Source organism: Pongo pygmaeus, chromosome 4, assembly GCF_028885625.2.
Source record: "Pongo pygmaeus isolate AG05252 chromosome 4, NHGRI_mPonPyg2-v2.0_pri, whole genome shotgun sequence".
In the NCBI taxonomy this organism is placed as follows: Eukaryota; Metazoa; Chordata; class Mammalia; order Primates; family Hominidae; genus Pongo; species Pongo pygmaeus.
Window position 1 is genome coordinate 95,722,427 of NC_072377.2, and position 20,495 is coordinate 95,742,921.

General features: G+C 35.3%; 1 pseudogene; it reads right to left on the reverse strand.

The window, feature by feature from the left end:
* Positions 1–8,533: 8,533 nt before the first annotated feature.
* Positions 8,534–13,451, reverse strand: LOC129036211 (poly(rC)-binding protein 2-like; annotated as a pseudogene).
* Between the last annotated feature and the right edge of the window lie 7,044 nt (positions 13,452–20,495).

The following is a 20,495-nucleotide window of genomic DNA, read 5'->3' on the forward strand; positions in this document are numbered from 1 at the left end:
CCACCATTCTATCCTCTGCTTCTAAGAGTTAAACATTTTTAGATTCCACGTATGAGTGAGATTATGCAGTATTTGTTCTTTGCCTGGCTTATTTCACTGAACACAATGTCCTCCAGGTTCAACCATGTTGTCTTTCCTTATTTTTTTTTAAGGCTGAATAGTACTCTATTGTTTATGCACATCATGTTTTCTTCATTCATCCATCCAGTGATAAACCCTTAGATTGGTTCCGTATCTTGGCTTAGAAGGGGGACTAGTGGGCTTTCTAGGAAGCCATAAGAAGGCTTGGAAGCACTGGTCTTCAGGGGAGTAGGTGGAGGCACCAGTTGGGTGGATAAAGATAGGGAGAGGGAAAGTAGAAAGGCCAGTTTTGTCGATTTCACATTTTACCTTGACAGTCCACGTGTTTAATATATCCTTGCATTCACAGAGTCTATGTTCTCAGAAATAAGGTGGTTGATATGATCGAAACTGGAATAAAATGTATATTTCATCAAGAAACAGATGGATCTTAGGAATCTGGTAAAAAAAAAAAGTAGAATTTGGCATAGTTTGAATGTTTGCATGTAGAAAGAGAATATTACATTGTGGCATTTCCTATTTCTTTTTACATGTGAAATTACAGTGAACTTATAAAAATCCCCCTGTCTTATTTTTTTTTATTTTTTATCTTTTTTGAGACAGGGTCTCACTCTGTTGCCCAGGCTGGAGTATAGTGGTGTGATATCAGCTCACTGCAACCTCTGCCTTCTGGGTTCAAATGATTCTCCTGCCTCAGCCTCCCAAGTAGCTGAAATTACAGGCGCACACCACCACACCTGGCTAATTTTTGTATTTTTAGTAAAGATGGGGTTTTACCTTGTTGGCCAGGCTGGTCTTGAACTCCTGACCTCAGAAGATTCACCTACCTTGGCCTCCCAAAGTGCTGGGAGCCCAGCCCCCCTCTGTCTCTTTTTACACACATGCATACATATTATGTGTACATACTTAACCACATCATCTATCTGTCATTGCTTTCCATTAATTACATTGCTAAAATATGTGAATAATTTAAATTTTAAACTTTAATACTTATGAAAAGGATAACTGCATAAAAGTGAAATTAAAAATACAACCATAGGCTTATGTTTCCAGATAGGTTTTGAAAGATTACATGTGTTCAATCATAATATATTTCCTTTTCCAACAAATAGCTAAAATTTATTCTAACTCTAAATCATTAATATTATATACACAAGATTGAGCTCTGAGAGTTTATTAGAAAAGAAAGTTTACATTTCACTCTCCCTTCAATGATTTCATAAACAAAATTGCTTTAACATGACTTTCAATGAGCAAATATAATATTTACACTTTTGATCTACAAAATTTCTTTAACAAATTGGAGTGTAACTAGTACTGCCAGTTTTTATATATTGGTGAATAAGGTTTGTGGTAGTTAATTATCATCTTTCTATAACTGAATAACTCAGAAAAATTATATATTACCAGCACAGCCAAAATAAAATAAGGTTATTATTATATGTCCTCTAAGTGTTCTTAAACACTTTTTTAAAAGTATTTATTTTGTTATGCTTTATGAGTCAATGCATTGTCCTATATTCCGAGTATAAAGAGATATTTAAATAGGACTTGCTTTGATGAACTAACCACGAATTCTGAGTTTTAACATGTATGCTAAGTTTTATAAATTTGGTGTGAAAATGAATGGGAATTCACGTGGGTTGTAACACAGAGATTCATAGTATCAGAAATTGAATGAATGCTCCACTCAGAGTGTTTTAATTTCCATTGCCTATACTCTCTCGTATTTCACCTGAATTCAAGAACTCATAAGTTATTTACTTAATTGTGTGTATTTCTCTGCTTATAGTCTATATTTCAACTTGGGAATGAATTTCACGTTTCTTTGTGTCCCATGCACAAAGTGTGTTGAACATGAGGTTCTTAGTAAACGATTGACTGCTTCAGGTTTAGGTCCAGTCCACACTGAGACAAGTCTGTGATAAACTATCTGGACATCCTTATTAAACCCAAGCATTTGGAAAAATGAAGTCCTTCCAGTGCTTTTTTTGACTATCTCCAAGAAAAGGATAGTTGTCTGGTTATCTGGAGTTAGCCAAGAAGTCTCTGATTTTCAGAAATCATCCAGTGTAATATGAAACTCATTACATCACAAATAACCCTGTTTTGAAATGAATTATTACCTATACAGATCCAATTTAATCTATACTTCACTTTTCTTCTTGTAGGTGATTACTATGTTATTCCTATTGTTGAGCACAATGCCTTCTACATATTGGGGACCTTCATAAATATTAGTTGAAGTAAGAAATAAATGATGTATTAATGTTAATGAATCATCAATCCAGAGTTAAACAATCCTACACGATAACTGGCATTTTCCAAGGCAGTCTTTGAGAAAAACCTTCAGTTATTTCAGAAAAGGGAACAAGGCCCCAGAGGTCTGTTACATTGGAAACTGCCTACCATGGGTAGCCACCCATATAAACTGATCCCAGGCAACATAGTCAAGATGTTTGTACTTGTGATGCCACAACCTACTCTTCGGCCAGATATTTCTTGACCCTCTTCTTTTGTAATTCAAGAATGCTGAAGACTTTCTCTCTAAAGTGTATTGACTTAAAAAGCTAGACTTCCTAGAAGTGTCTGTACTATAAAAGAGAACCTCCGATAGAACATGATGTGTTTCTAATGGAGGATTTTAGACATAAATATGGGACATCTGAGGCTCTAGACTTCACAGGAGCTTTTTGTATTGTACTTCTTTGTCTCCAAAGGCAAAAGCTTGTGGCATATACATTTAAATGAGTTATTCTTACTGTGAGAGGGATTCTGCCACAGTAAATAGTTGTTGAGACAGTAGAGAGGTGAATGAAATCAAGTTACAGCTGATACTAGGGTGTGTGCTTTTGGTTCAAAGTAAAAGACTATATTGTCTAGTCCATGTGATGCTGTTACATTGGTTTATACATTTAAAGGAAAATTAAACCATAAATATGATACTATCTGAGTCATTTCCTGTGGCTTCTTTAAACTATAGGGGTTTGGTAGGTTTACACACGGAAGTCTGGAGAATGAGGGTGTGACATATTGCAAAGAATAACATGTCCGAAAGTTAAAGTTACAGTGACAGTAGTAGGAGCCCTTAAAATCAAGCTGCAGTGTTCTTTTCCTATGCTAGGGCCACAGATAGAAAGATGATGAAAGTGACACACACACACACACACATACACTCACATATATGTAAAGTCAGTAATTAGTTCAGTAGTAAATCTGCTTAGGCCTTCCTCCTCTATTTTCAAAATTTCAGGGCTTTTGTCTACTATTTTTTAATTCCAAATTTCATTTGAAAATAAAAACCTTTAATCTTTCAACAATTTTTATCCACAAAATAAAGTTTAGGAGAAGTAAAGCTAGCTGTGAGAATGACCTGAGACATGATTATTCCTACCATCTTAGTTTGAAATTCAGTAAGTAGATCACAAAAACAAGTACGCTCCAGAGAAGGAAGAAAACATGCTGTCCTGTGGACTATCCTGGTACCCCTTCAATTCCTTGAAATGCCTTTCCAGTATGTATAATTAAGAGGGCATTCTCTGCCTCATAAAATTCTCCAAAACAGCTTTTTTTTTTCTTTTGTTTCCTGTGGCTATTTTGCTTTTGTTGCTTATTTCTACCTAACGATGAGTTTTGCACATTTTGAATCTTTGTCCTAGCTATGCAACAGATCTAACTGCCCACCTTTCCAGGCTCATTCTGATGAAGTAGAACCAGAATTACAGTTCTCTGGTTTGAGAATAATCACTGCAGCAATATATAACATTTCTGAGAACACAGTGACCTTTTCCCGTTAGTAAGATTCTTTGAAATCTTGGGGATGTTTCCATTGCTATATTGATACATCTTATGTACTTTGCCAAAACCAGGCAGTGATATTTCCATTTCTGTTCTCTCTTTTTCAGCCACCCCCTGGGCTTGCTTTGCACCCCACAGTATAAACACTGAACATGGTGTCTGAGTATGAGACAGGAATGGTCTCACCACCTGGGAGTCTAAACCTCCTCCATTCATTTTCAAAACAGGATCACAAAAACTGTGCTACACCTGCTTGTTCCACACAAGGACTAGATTCCCTAGTTCTTAGATAGTTTTACAGACCATTTCCCTACATATTCAGCTGTCAGCTATTGTTACTTTTTACAATCCAGAAGAATATGCTAATTATACTGACACATAATGCAATATGCTTAAGAACATGCCACTCAAACGTGTGGCTCTCAGGAGAATTCTACCTTCAAGAAACTTCATCTATAAGGAAATATCCCCTTTGAGATAAAGGCAATTCTTTTGTAATAACAGAGGGGAAGGCTAAAATGTGATTTACAGCACATCACAACACTCGATAGTGTGATTTAACTGTTGTATAAAAACATATAGATTTAGGTTGAATTTAAATAGATGGGTGAGAAAGAGAGAGAAAGAGAGAGATTAAAATAACAGATGACTTCCAACTATAAAAAGTTCTCTAAGAAATGACAGAATAGTTAATGCATAGATTTCAAAGAAAACTACTGTTTCATACTATTGAGTATTAAACCTCTAATTTCTATAAAAATCTCTAATTTTTCCACATATTAAGTCAGGGAACTAAAAATGTCTTCTGTGGATATTTTTATAATAATATTTTCTGTTATAAAAAAGGCATTGCCAGACACTACCATCTGTCGTGTAGACTGACAGTGTACGAATCTGATGTCTTTCTGTGACTTCCTATCTTATATAATTGGAGGTTTCAGCCCAGAATGATGCTTCGTTTCCACCTAAGGACAACCAAGTTTGAATTCTCCTGAAATATTTTAATCATTTCCCTGCTATGCGCTGATAAGACCAGTGTTCTGCATAGTTAAAAGCTATAAACATGTCTATTGAGAGGGTGTTAAAAATTCTCCTCTGAGCTTCTGGCCATCATCCAGAATTATTACCATAATACCTTCTGAAATGAGACGGAAAACATAATGCATTATAATTGATAAATGTTTCATTCGTACTTACTTTATTTTGGAAATTTGAAACACTCAAAATGTCTTAGCTGCATCAACATGGGTAAAGGTTTATTTTACTATTTTTTGATGAAAAAGCTGTCTTTGCAAATTGTTTATGTAAAGATTGGAATATTTGTCTATCATTCTTTAAAAAGAGTTCAAGGACATTAAAACTACTCTATTGACTCAGATGTGTGCAAATGTGTGTTTGTGTGTAAGGGTACATGTAACCATCCTAATCCCAGTCAAGGAGACAAGATTACGGAATCACTTTTGTAGTTTTTCATTAAAAAAACCCACCTTTTTAATAAAAGAGAAATTGTTACTGTTGAAACCTGTTAATTGGAGATAATGTCTGTGTAACTGAGCATTGTTCAAGGGTAATGACCTCCTGCTGCTAAGCCCTGAAAATGTTGACAGGAAGCCAACACATTTGTTTTCAAAGCAGGAGACATAGGTCCTTTGACATGATTCTATTAAAATGGCTTTATTTTTGTTGCACTATGTAATAGACAGAAATCTAATCATTCTAGTTCATATTATCAATGCGCTCCCATTTTTCTACTTCCAAGTATCTTTGTAGGTTGTGTTTTCACTGCTACTAAATGCACCAATTAGCACCTTTGCTGCTGCTGAGTAGCTGATCTTATAATACAGTCAGTTAAGTTAATTCGGTAGGTTGTCAAAAAGCACTGAAATGAGTTAGTATTCATTAAGGTATGCCACTCAATACAATGTAATAATCAATGCTTTATAATTCATTGTAGCTGAGGAAAGAGGTTGGGTAATTTATAAAGAAATAGTGACAAGGGTTCCCCACTTCCCTGCCCTTAATTCTTACACACTTCATTTGGCTAATGTTTGAAATTTCATTTGTCTAACGTATAAAATTTCACTTAAAAATATTCTTCTGGGTTGATTGAGATTTTTATCAGTAAGAATAAAGGATCTAAGAACTGGTTTCCTGATGGGATTAGATGTACATGAAGGAGTGTTAACCTGAGGTAGGGAAAGAGGGGATCTTAAAGTATTAAAGCATCCGTAATGTGAGGATTGGAGGAGCTTAGAACCAATTCTGAATACTCTTCAGAGACAACCTAGGTGGTGGCTGCTGAACCACTTGCATTATGATTGTGTGGAAAGAATAATTGCAAAGATTCTTTTGCTGGCTATAGAGGGAAAATTTGTCATATTTTAAAAATACTTATATTAATGTCCTGGCCCTATCCTCAGTGATTTTTAATTCAATTGTTTTAGGATAGGGCCCTGGTGGTCACATCAATATTTTTTAAGCTCAATAGGTGATTCTAATTCATAGCCAGAGTCTTCTGTTCTGTGATTCTGATAGTCACCAGGAGGGCCTGTTGAAACACAGTGGGCTGCACCCCTACCCCTCCAAAGAGCTTCTGATACAGTGAGTCTAAGGAACGGCCAGAGAATTTGCATTTCTAACAAGTTCCCAGGTGGTGCTGATGCTGCACTAGAATGTATAGGAAGCCATTTAAATTATGTCAACTTAGTCATTTCTTTATTCCTGATGACTTTCAAAGGAAGAAAAGGGAAGACTCAAGACAGCAAGAGTCAAGTAGGGGCCAAGTTAGACTGTGTTTTCCCATTATACACCACTGTGTTGTGGTAGTTCTAAAATAGCTTTTTGATTCCTTTCAAGTTTTCCATTTCTCTGGTTTACTTAAAATTTGTTATTTCTAAACACATAGTTTTTTTTTAAATAATAACTTTATAGCTAATACTTATTGAAAATTCAGTTACCATCAGGATCCAACCTAAATGTTATGTATTACCTCATTTAATCTTCACCACTTAAACAGATGCTCTTATTATCATAGTCAGTATTTACTTTCTTAAGGTCACACAGCTAATAGGTAGTAGATTTGGAATTGTAATACAAGCAAACTGACTCTACAGCCTAAAACCTTAATTTCTCTGTACTGCTTCCGCATACCTAATGATTTATGAAATATGATCTTACAACTCTGAGGGGCTAAGTATATCACTGTTTATTATCAAATTATTCTTGATGACAGAATAATGATAAAATAACCCCCATTTATTGAGTCCCTACTTAGGGCCATGCACTATGTTGAGCACTACTATCAAATTCCCAAGTGTTTAAGGGATGAGACAATTAAGTGGTGAAATTAGGGTTTAAATTTATGCCTTCTGGTGGGTGTTGGAGTTCTGCCCCCAAAAAGGAACCATTTAGGTTCCTGATAACATTCCAGTTTCAGATTCAAAATTCTGAAAAAAATGTAGCTATGCTCCTAACAATATCCCTGTATAATTCTGGCAAATTTACTTTTGCCTAAGAATGTCTGATATGGTTTCTGTTACAGTTAAAAAAAAAAAGCTTTGATTAAAATGGTGGTCATTTTGATGTATGAATATGAGGTCCCTGAGGCTTGGAGAGTTGAAGAGTTTAAATGAATTTAACTAAAATCACCCAAACTAAACAATGGAAGTAGGAATAGACAACTTTTAGGCTTATTTTCTTTCTGCTGCAACAATTTACTCCTCATGTCTGGTTTTGCATCTTTTCTTAGATCACCTGTGTGAGAAGATCACAGTACAGACCATAAATCCTTAATTTTTTTTCCTTAGTGCATTTCTGAGTGATGGCCCAATGAGTTTTATGAGCAGATAGGAAGGGCTGCTGCTAGTGTGTTTTCAAGAGTCATGCATAGCCCTCCAGGAATCATTGTCTAGACCTCCTCCAGGAATCATTGTCTAGACCTCACCAGCTTGTTGTTAAGAGACAAATAAAATAGCAGATTCCAAGTGCCTGGCACATAGGAAGCACAAGGTTCAGTAAATGGTGGCGATTACTATATTGTCCTAATGGCAATAGGCGGAGGGAAGTGAGAGGGAAGAGCAAAGCTCTGTACTAACTCAGATGACTCCCTGGTTTCAAAGATATCATTTGAGTATAGAAAATATTTGGTTTGTATGTAAAGAAAAATGAACTTTTCAAAAGTCAGTATCAGTCATTTTCACAGCTCGTGTTTATGAGGTTTATCAACTCATATCAACAGGTTCAAATCAATTTGACTTGCACATGCTGCGTGCATACTGAGACCCAGGTGATGTGCAGATTTATTGTTGGAGAGCTGTTTCCAGTAACTTAGAGCCAAGAAACATTGTTATAATCATGTAGAGGGGTGGAACTATGTATACAAAATGCTCAGGCACAGGAGACATTTATTTTTCTGTCTGTTGTTATGTCTGTCTATATCTATCCTCTTTCTCTCTCTCTGGCTAAATTAACTTTCTAATTTTTTAAAGGAATTAAAAGGCTTTAATTAAAAAATCTTGAGTGGATAATAAAGTGTAGAAATAGAAAATTTACAAACTATTTAAAACCTGGAATCACTGACTGTTCGGGAACTACACAGAAGGATCATGAATGGTGGTGAACAGCAGAAAGAAATTATGGATGAATCTACATTATTTTAGCTGCTCCCCATGCCACCTGTCTCAGAGGAAAGCCTGACATTTATTAGATATTGAACCAGACTAATGCTGGCAGCAGATCCAGTGATTGTAACCTGCCTATCAGTAGATCCTTCCACTGGGTTCAAAATTTTGATCTGCACCCCAGACTTCTGAGGGATCTCCTTGATTTTGGTGCCTTGATGTCTGAAATTATTCAGCCAATCAAATCATTTGGAATGGTGAGTTCATGAGAAGTAGTTGGAGCAGATGCATTCAAACCTGCACTGAATCCAGTGTTGCCATGAGTTGTGGGAAAATAAGCCTGTTGCATTGCCCACTGGTGCAGCTTGGTCAACTCTAGAGGTGATCCCTCCAGATAAGCGCTGAAGCACATGGACAGGGTGGTGTGGGGAAAGTTTGCGCAGTTGCTGCTTGTGATGTACTTGTCCTTACCACCTGCAAAGATGACCAGAGAACTCAATAATAGCTTGGGCTGGTAAGGAATAGTCATGCTCTTCCGGGGGTACTGGGAAAGTCTCCAGCATGTCTACGCATGTCTGTTTGACACACTCAGTTATGGATTGCAGAATGTTAGCAATAGTGATGGCCCACTCAATTGAGTTGGGAGCATATCCTCTGTCAGCTGCACCTGAGCCTCTACACTCTCTCATATTTCCTTGATTTTGCAACCACCTTTTCCAATAAGATGGCCACACTGACTAAGATGACCAAGGGTCTACTGGCACCTGTGCTATTGGTTATAGAGCTGCTGATGTCCTCTTCCAGTTTGTCAATTATCATAGTAAGCCTTTGAAGATGGCATTAGTGAGTCCAGCCAAAGTGATAACTCTCTCAGGACAATTTTCTAATTTCTTTATTGAAAAACAACCATTTGCAAAGTTGGGGGCATTACCCTATATGACACTAGATGGTATAAGTGAATTTAACATAAATTATCTATGTTATTAGATATTACTTACTGTGACTGCATGCATCACAATGCTGTGTTTACCTGGTAAATCACCACTGCGCCCAGCTAATTTATTTATTTGTTTTTTTGAGACAAAACTCCATTGTCCAGGTTGGAGTGCAGCAACGCCATCTCGGCTCGCTGCAACCTCTGCCTCCAGGTTCAAGTGATTCTACTGCCTCAGCCTCCTGAGTAGCTGGGATTAGAAAGGCGTGTGCCACCATGCCTGGCTATTTTTTGTAGTTTTAGTAGAGATGGGGTTCCACAATGTTGGCCAGGCTGGTCTCGAACTCCTGGACTCAAGTGATCTGCCTGCCTCGGCCTCCCAAAGTGCTGGGATTACAGGTGTGACCCACTGCGCCCGGCCCTAATTTTGTATTTTTAGTAGAGATGGGGTTTCACGATGTTGGCCAGGCTGGTCTCGAACTTCTGATTTCAGGAGATCCACCTGCCTTGGCCTCACAAAGTGCTGGGATTATAGGTATGAGCCACCACGCCTGGCCTAGTGTTTATGTTTTGACTTTTATTGTTTGTCACCTATTCATCTTGATCATGCTATTTCTTATCCCAACATTTGGCATATCAGTTCTAACACAGTATTGATATGTAACCTCTTTAAAAATATACACATGTAGGCCGGGCATGGTGGCTCACCCCTGAAATCCTAGCACTCTGGGAGGCCGAGGCGGGCAGATTGCTTGAGGCCAGGAGTTCAAGACCAGCCTGGCCAACATGGCAAAACCCTGTCTCTACTAAAAATACAAAAATTAGCCGGGCATGGTGGCACATGCCTGTAATCCCAGCTACTCAGGAGGCTGAGGCAGGAGAATCGCTTGAACCTGGAGGCAGAGGTTGCAGTGAGCCGAGATCGTGCCACTGCACTCCAACCTGGGCAACAGAGCAAGACTTTGTCTCAAAAAAAAAAAAAAATAGACACACACACACACACACACACACACGTAGATGTAGAGAAGCCTGCCCCAGAAAAGATTTTAACAATAAAATTATGAAAATAGGACAAATGTTAAAAGTGAATTCAAAATTTAACTACTATTAGGATTTTAATGTTATCCACTCCAGTTATTTAGAAACAATTTAAAATGTATACTTATAACAAACACATCCATATTATGTTGCATCAATAAATACTTATTTTAAGTATTACAATTGTCTTCATTCTTTTTTTTTTTTTTTTTGAGAAACAATCCGGTTCTGTCACCTAGGTTAGGGTGCAGTGGTGCCATCTCTGCTCACTGCAAACTCCACCTCTCGGGTTCAAGCAATTCTCCTGCCTCAGCCTCCCCAGTAGCTGGGATTATAGGAGCTCCCCAACACATCTGGCTAATTTTTGTATTTTTTTAGTAGAGATGGAGTTTCACTGTGTTAGCCAGGTTGGTCTCGAACAGCTGACCTCAGGTAATCCGTCTGCCTCGGCCTCCCAAAGTGCTGGGATTACACGTGTGAGCCACCGTGCCTGGCCTGTCTTCATTCTTTAAGAGTAATTACAATGAGCATTCTAAACATAGCCATAAATTTTATCTAGTGGATCAGTGATAATATAATAAAACCTTACTCCACTACTAGACATTGGGGTGCTTTAAATTGTTCATAGTGTAATGCTATACCTTCATATATTTAACTTTTTCAGTATTTTGGCTGATTTCATTAGGCTAGATTCCAAGGACTGGGAATGCCTTTGACAAGGTATTTGTCAAATTGCTTTCTAGAAGAGTTATACTCATTTATGTTGTCATCAAGAATGAATGGGATGGTAAGTTCACTGTACTTTCACCAGCATGTTAGATATTTATTTACTTATTTATTTTTGTAGATCCATAGGTCAAATGGTACTTGCTTTAATCTACGTTTTCTGGCTACAAGAAAGTTCTTACATTTTCAAATCTGTATTTGATAATTGTTTCCTTTAAATGTCAATTATATGTTTAAACTCTTATCCATGTATCTGTCATATTATTAGTGACTTTTCTATCAAAAGTTTGAATGTTTCACATGCATCTTTCACATGCATAAAAATAAAATCAAGTAATTAAACCAATACTACATTTGTTGGAAAATTTCTCAGTTTAAATTTTAAATTTTTTTATATTCACATTTTAAATGTTATGGTACCATTTACTGATATTTTCCTTTGTGCATTCTTTACATATTCAAAGCGTTGAAAATTATTTCTTTGTTAGAGGTTTGATAAATATTCAATATAATTTTCTTTTTACTTTGACTTAATCTTCAGTAAAATTTACTTTTTAACACATCTGGAATTTGTTTCAGGGTATGATGTGAAGTGAATATATTTGAATTTTAAATAATTTACTATGCTGTGATCCAGCTGCCTGATTTCACGTAAAGTTGCCAAGTGCCCACTGAAAGAAGAATGTTCTTATATTTTGTGTTCATTGAGATAACATTGGTTACTTTATTAAGCATGCCAGAGTTTTTTTTCTTTTTTTTTTTTTTTTTACTGAGAAACCTATGCCTCACTTCGTTTGTTTTCAAAAAGTTGAATGATCAGAAGGGTATAATTTAATAAAATATTATTTTGTATATTTTGTGTTACCCTATTTATTAGAAGAGTACACTTTAACAAACTACTGCAGGTACTTTTGGATTTTCAGAAGTATTTTAGCCTACAATGGTTAATATATGTATTTTTTAATGTTCTAGGTGAACTTAGATATAAAAACCTGAGTTTGAAGTATGTCCCAACGACTGATTCATTATGCGATTTTACGCAAAGTTTAATCTTCTGCGTCTCTGTTTTCTCTCCAGACCATAGGGATAATGCAACCTACATTATGAGACAATGGTAATAATTAAATGAAAAAATATATGTTAAATGATCAGAAGATGGCCTGATAAAGAAGAAACCTCACAGATGCATTATTTTCTTTTCATTTTTATATGGAATAGGCTATTGGTCATCTGAACTGGTGAAAGAGAACAAATGTTCCTAGTAAATTCCACAGGCACAACTTTTGACTTTGAAATATGTCTCCTTTGAATTTTGAATATAGTTATTTCTGATCTTCAGGGAATTTAAACAACATAATGAAATTATAGAGCTAATACCTAATTCTAGACTCTTTTAATTTTTTCTTGTGTTCAACTACAAGCTAAAAAAAGAGAACTCATTTTAAAACTTCCCTAAGGCAGAAATGATGGTAAGTGTTTGAACTTCAAAGGATTTGCCTAGTCAGATGAGGACTGTATGCTTAGTAAAAGTAAACCTATAGGAAAGAGACCAATAAGAACAGTAATTTAAAAAAGTATGTAGCTCAAATATCTAATTATGATATTTGCCTTAAAAAATCTACCTGGGATTTCTGTTTAGTTGTCTATTAATATGATTTTAGAGACATGAGAAAGACTCCTGTAACAATCTATCCAGCTTGCCACCCATAAAATCTGAAACATATACCTGTATTATAACACATGTCTCACTGTGTCCAGTGATCTTTTTAATAATTTGTAACCTGTTAAACAGGGCTTTATAAAGACAGAGGACAGGTCTTGTACTTCTTTGCACTGATCCTGATGATCATCAGGATTCTCTATAAAAGTTTCATGTCAGAAATTCTGTATTCCTATATTTAGAGCTTTTGTGTCATTGTGCATGAGATTATAATTATTGTTGTCTAAAACTTTATATAATCATGGGATCTTGGACAAGGATGTGTCAGGTTGGGACCTGGGGGAGGACAAGAACATAAGAGACTAGATACTTAAACAATAATGACACAAATAAGATGATTTAGCTCAATTCTTTAAAAAGCAGAGCCTGAGGTAAGCATTAAGATGCTATTATTTTATTTAGAAGATTCAAGTCCACTGAAGTATAAATGAAAAACAGAAGCAAAGCGAGGACGTTGCAGAGAAATTTAATGCCTTACGTTACAACACTGGTCACCATTGCATGATGAGTCACTAAGAGATACTGCCAGATGCATAGTGAATGTGTTCACACAACACATAGAACTTCTTCGGAAGTGTGGTAAGAATGAGTCATTCCTAGGAGAGGGAAAGGAGGAGAAATGTGTCTTCCCAGCTTTCTCCCATCTCAAGTTACCTATTGGTCAAATCTTATGCAGAGTGTTTCACCCCTACACTGACGGCTTGTATAATCTGGCTTGTCAGTACCATTCAGAGATCCCTTGTATTATGGACTTTTCATCGAAGTCCAGAGGTAAACCAGTGACCTAATATGAATGCGGACCTGACCAGGAAAGAGAGAGAAGAAAAGGTGGTCAAGAGAATCTGAGAAAGCATGCAAAGTTTGTTTCCTAAAACGTAAGAGATGTGAACATTAAGGAATTTGGGAGCATTGAAAACTACAGTTGTAGGGTGATAAAAGTGATACTCTTTTGCTGTATTGGTCAGGTCAGGGGTTGCTATTTGCAAAACAAATGCACCCCAAATTACGGTGGTTTAAATCACTAAGAACTCTATTTCTTGCTTATGTCTCAGTTAAGTATGGGTTGAGGGAACTCACATTCCTTTGACTTAGTGACTCTGCCATTTCTAGGATTCCTAGGATCCAAAATGCCCCCAATGCATCCTCTGCATCTGGCTGCTAGGCCAGGGAAAATAACGAGAGCATGGGGGATTTCCTGGGGATTTTTTTATGTGCCTTATTGTGAAATGTCACACAGCCCCACCTAACAGCAGGGGAGACTGAGGAATGTAGTCTACTGGTATGCCCAGAAGGAAAAAAGGAGGGCTTGTGAACAGTTAGTAGTTTGTGTCAGATATCCTAACCATGTTAAGTTTTTGCTGTAGGAGAATGTTTCATAGTAGTGGTATACTTTGACCTTTAATCTACTTAAGTAATGCAGTAAAGACTCATTTTAATCAGACGCCACTCTTTTGCCCTCTGCATCAAATTTTTCAGATTTTAAAAAAGTTTTCCCATAACCTCACCATCTTGCTTCTGCTTTTTCTGGAAAAATGTAACTAACTTGAGAATCAATTCTACTCTAGCTTCCAAGACAAACCTTAACCTTAGGGTATTTATATGACAATCTGTGGAGGTACTTACGGAATCAGCCCTCCAGACTTACAGAAGCTGAGCTTCCCAAATGAAACTACTACTTTCCAATGCCTGGACTCATAATCATTGCAAGGTAATTTAGCAAACTTTATGTAAGCTATACCTTAGCCTGAGACTTTTCACAGTCACTGCACTCTTTGATAATTTCATCCCTAACTTTTCTGTCAATGAAAAGGCAATTTACTGACTTTCATCAAGAAAATTACCTTTCTTATCCTTCTGTCATTGCCTGTAAAAGACAGCTGGGAACAAAATGGTGAGGCAATTAATAGTGTTCTTCTTAATTTCTCTCTTCACAGAATCCTGATACAACAACTGCCTATAAACACTTGCCAAGTCTGAGATCAAGCTACTAATTGAAGTAGTCACAATAGGAGGTGTCTTCACTATAAAAATGTATGAAAATTTTGAGTATATTTACTGTGAGAATGCTTTGCGAAGACTTCACAAAAAAGTATTTCACATTGTAATAGTCCTGGAGCATGAGTCATCAGGCAGTAATCAAGTTGTCTTTTTGAATCAGAGTGAAGACCATCAATTTCAAGTTAGTTTTTTTATGTCATGAATGGAATGAGGGAGAGATACCATAGCTATCTTTTCAGAGAGAATCGGATATACTTTCCTGATACACTTGGAACACTGTAATCCTTGGCACAGGTTACATCCATGTTCTCAAAAAGGAGTTTGCATTATTTTTGCAGAATGTGCTCATGGGTCTCATATTAAAGTCTGTTCTACTGTGGAGATACATCCAGAAGTTCAGCATAAATACACTGATTTTCAAAAGCCTAGGAATTATCCTGCTTATACCTTTTATTACCTGGAAAAATTACTTCAAGTAATTGGATCTTGGTTTCCTCATTTGTAAAATGAAAATATTGTTATTTACACCATATGGATATTAAAAAGATTGTTAAGATAACATATATGAGAATGATCAGCAGAGTGTCTGGCATGGATACTTTGCCTTAAAAGTATTGAAATGAAATTTGAAGTTTGATATTGTTGATGCTGATCAACTGCCTGTTTCACTGCATTTGTTCTCTTTGGTCTTCTCTGGGATTGCCATCAAGAATTTTAAAATTTATCCTTGGTCTGAACAGAGAGAAAGAAATTCATATGACATATTTTTGCTTTTGGTCTGAACTTGCAGATTAAGACTTTCCTTCTAGACACATATCCATGTTTTTGACGAGGTTCCCATCTCTAAATGAATTCTTTCCTAATTGTGTTTGTGTGTTATACCCTGATCTCCTGATCCTGTTCTTCACTGTGGCTGCTAAATTCTAAAATCTCTGGTATAGGAGTCCTTCCTTATCAGCACAGGATATGTTCCAAAACCCTCAGTGGATGCCTGAAACTGTGACTAGTACCCAACCCTATATATACTATAGTTTTTCCTATATATATGTACCTATGATAAAGTTTAATTTATAAATTAGGCACAGTAAGAGATTAACACAGTAACTCATAATAAAATAAAGCAATTATAACAATATATTGCAATAAAAATTATGTGAATGTGGTCTCTTTCTTTTAAAATACTTTAGCATTTTTGGACTGAGGTTGACTGTGGGTAACTGAAACCACAGAAAGCAAAATCATGGGTAAGTGGGAATGCTGTATAACTCATTCTGCAAACTCTCTAAACCCTTGCTTGAATCTCACTAAGAAATTTTAAAACAACTTTCCTTGCAAAAGTGAGAGCACAGCTAATAATGAAGGCAAAATAAAATAAAAGGTACACAACCCAGTCCTGAGCTATAGATAAACAAGGCATCTAATTATTAATCTGATGTGAAATGATACTGGCCCCTAAAGATTCTGTTATGGATATTTTATGGATCACATTGAAACTAGTGTTCTTGCTGCTTATTTTTCCTCCTGATGAGGAGAGAAGCAAAAATAATCACATACTACGGCTTTGTGAAGAACTTTAACGGAAAGTAAAAAATGAGTTCTCATTTTTTCCTTCTAGATTCTAATTCTTTTCACATTTAACTGGGGAATCAGTGAAATTCAGCCCTTTTGACCTTCATAAATGTGGGATAAGTGGTGAAAACAGAACATCATGATGAGAGACTCCAGACCTAGATTATTTAATTAGTGTTTTGTCTTTGGCAAAGCCTTAAATCTCTATGTTTCCCAGTTTTCTCACTTATTAAATGGAGTAAGTAATAGCTTCCTTACATCACTGGGATATTTTGAGAATAGATAAAATGATGAATGTCAAAATTCTTTTGTAAAAAGCAAAATGTTATTTTTAGACAAATATAAAATGTTGCAAATAAATGATACTCTCCCCCTCTCTATTATACTGACGCTAACATATTCAATTATAAATATCAGCATAACTTAATTTTATAAAACTTAATATAAATAAAAATCTTATGGAAAATGCACATTATTTTTTCTCACTGTAGTCATCCATGACACTTGTCAAATTATCATCTCGGCACAACTTTAACTTATTAACCAGGCACATTGTAATTCTTCGTCAATGTGCTTACTGTGGAAATTTGCTTAGAGCAATTTGATAAAGAGCTGTGCTAATTCAATTATTGAATTTCATGCTTTATATTTAAAGTCTATAAACAAAAATTACAAAAAAAGTACTTAAGTTATTGCATTACTTTAATGCTCTGAATAGCATTTGTACTTCAGATTGGTAGGCAGCATATTTAAGTGATGTGCTCATGAAAGTGAAATATTCAAAACAGCTTTTATGAAAATCTCCCATCTGGCAGTTACAATTGATCAGAAATCTACTCTTCAGCATTATTTTGAAAATAGCATGCATTTTTAATTAAAACTGTTCATTCGATTTATTAATGTAAGTAAAACCTCCCATCTGATCATGTTTAACTTGAGAAAGTAGTTTTCTAAAACCCCTTTTATGAGTTGAATGATACAATTTTCAATAAAGAATAGTTATAAAAGATGTCAGATATTTATTTGCTATTAATCTTTTTTGTCCTTAATTTCACAATTGATCTATGAACATGCTTGTTTAAAAATATTTGATGAATTCATGGTCTTAATTCTTATATTACTTTAAATCTAAGTGAGCTACAAAGGATCTAAGATAAAAATCTTTAATAAATCATGTTAAGGGATACTTTATGTTAGTTAAGTTAAATTAAGTTTTAATGGACAAGATATAAGCAGATTGTTAAGGTTAAAATTTCTCACAGTGAGAAATAAAAGCAAATTATCAAATGCTTTTATTCAGTTGCTATGTTCATTACATACATGATCGAAATTAATCCTTTTAAAAATCCTGTTTCTCAGCAGAAGGATTTCAGCTCAGGCAACTGGATTTTGAATCACAGGCATTTCATCCCTGCCCTGCTTGTCTTGGCTATGGGAGGTTTATAAGGACGGCTCTGCTGGATTCTCTCCAGGAAGCTCAGTACCTAGATTAGATGCCGTGATAATTCCCAGACATGGTTGCTTGTCAAATGGATTATTAAGGCTATGAACTAATACCTTATAAAAATGGAAAACAAATTTCTTTAACATGTATTCTGGATAATGTCTATATCCTTCATTCTGGATAAATGTCTATATCCTTCATGTTTTACACTGGTTAAACATCATGCCAACCGTCTTAGATTACAAAGTAGGTAATTTCTCTGTGTTCAGGTATACAATATTATTTCTGATGTGTTAATAGTAATGGCTCTCATTTCTGAGTGAATTTTTAAAATACATAGATAGTTTATTTGTAATTAAGGCCTCTCGATTTTAGAATGGAAGTAAGGAGGCGTGGGAGATATTTCTGCAACCCACTTAGTGATTAATTGAAGCATACCAGTTCACCAGTAAATGAAAGTCAATGGGCTTAATTATTGTCAGCCTTCTTGAATGATTATATTTTATATAAATATAAAAAATATAATACCAATATGTATTATATATTTATATATTATAACAAATAGTATATATTCATGTATTATATATTATATGATATATATTATATAATATATAAATATAAATATAATCATTCAAGAACTTACAGTTAAGTCCAAAGCCATGACCTTTATGTTTGGCTGTTGTTATTAGATTCTTAGCCTCATTTCACGGGATTTGGGATAAATGTGTTTGGAAGATATTTCAGGTTATGCCTCTCCTTATAAATAAATCTATAGTTATTAGGTGCAGAGTGTATCTTCCATTGGCACCTTATACAATTATATTCTACTGTTCAAGTTTTCCAGTGTGCTTGTTTCATACACAGTCAATAGCCATGTTCCCCAGCATGGGAGCTAAAAAAGGTTGAAAACTGGTTCTACCAACAGCTCAGCTTGTAAAACCATGAACGCTATCTGGGCTGTTTTTCAGCCTATACCTATGATTTGTATCTCTGAAACTTTCACTTACATACTTCTTATCTTACCAACAGCATTTCTCAGAACGGACTTCTTTATTTCCAGTGACTGATCCAAGAATTGTATTGCTACTGCTGTTTCCAACCTTTTCAACAGAAAATTTTATTAGCTCTAAACATGTTCCTTGAAAATAAATTCCAGAGTGCTGTGTTTTTGGTTACTTATTTAACATTATTTTGAGTTGTAACAAAAATAATTTATTAGAACTTATAAACCCGCATGCAAGACAAAATGAATTTTAAATGTGTAAGAAAGCCAAAGGAAAAGGAGAGTAAAAATTAAAAAAGTAAAATCCAGCCAGCGTGAGGTTGGTACATAAAATATTTGCCCTGAAGTTCTATACACGTGCTAAAGGTAGACCACAAATTTGACTTTAAGCTTTTTAGAAACCAATCAAAAGTGGGAAATGTGATCAATATCTCCAAAGTATAAGGAAATGAGTTGCTTTGAAGATGCATATTAACTATTCATGAAACCAAGGTTAGGAAACACATTTTTATATATTTTTATTTTGGAAGAAAGAAAAATCGAAAACATTTATCACAGAGTAAGGAGTTTCTAAATATTGGGAAATGCTATCTTGCCATGGTACAATCTAATAAAAGGTATTTTTGTGGGAAGGGAGTATTTATAATATGTGATCCAGTCATGGCACCCTTTGATGGTCCAGCTGGTGCAAGGAGAGATTTCAGAATCTCTGAAATTCTGTCAAAGAAATGAGGAGCAACATCATCTCTGTAAATGGTCCCAAAGCTTCAACTTCAGCTACTTCAAAATAGAACTTCATTTCAGCTTACATTCCTCTGATACTTCTCGGAAACTGATGGCAACATTGCTCCTAAGTACAAGGTTCTCCATTCCCTCACCGGTTTTATTAAGAAAATCCTACAACCATGGATAAGAAAGGCTTAGGTAGAGAAGAGTGGAGATTATTATTTATTCATCTCCATGACTCCAGGGTTGCTAGTGAGATGCAAGGGCACATAATAGGTGCTGATACATGTTGTTTTCCTACAAGCTCTGAAATTGACTGTTTTAATATAGGTAAATAACTTCACCTATAAAGGAGGGATAATGATACTAACCCTGGTGGAACAAGTTAAATTAATAAACATTGGTTAATAACAAGCACTTAATAAATATTTGCTGAATCAAGGAATGAAGTCTAAAGCACTATGCAATGTAAAAGATGAGAAATTAGTAAATTATCTCAATACAGCCACAATAAATATTTTAGTATTGAATTTCCAAGGCAATATTGAAGAAGATGGTATCATGTTGAATAGAGGAAAATGTATTATTTTGTAGAAGAGTTACATATAGAGATAGATAATTAACTTACCTATAGAGGTAGAATATTAAGTGCTAATATTCTCAGTAACACTATTTTAATACATGATGTAAAATATAAGAATATGCATTTTTCCCATTAGACGTAATATAAGCATATTTTTATTTTGAATGAGGATAAAAAGCAATTTGCAGAGTTTTTTTTTCAATTGCATAGACTTTCCTTCAAAAAACATATGTCACCATAGATCTAAATTCTTGTA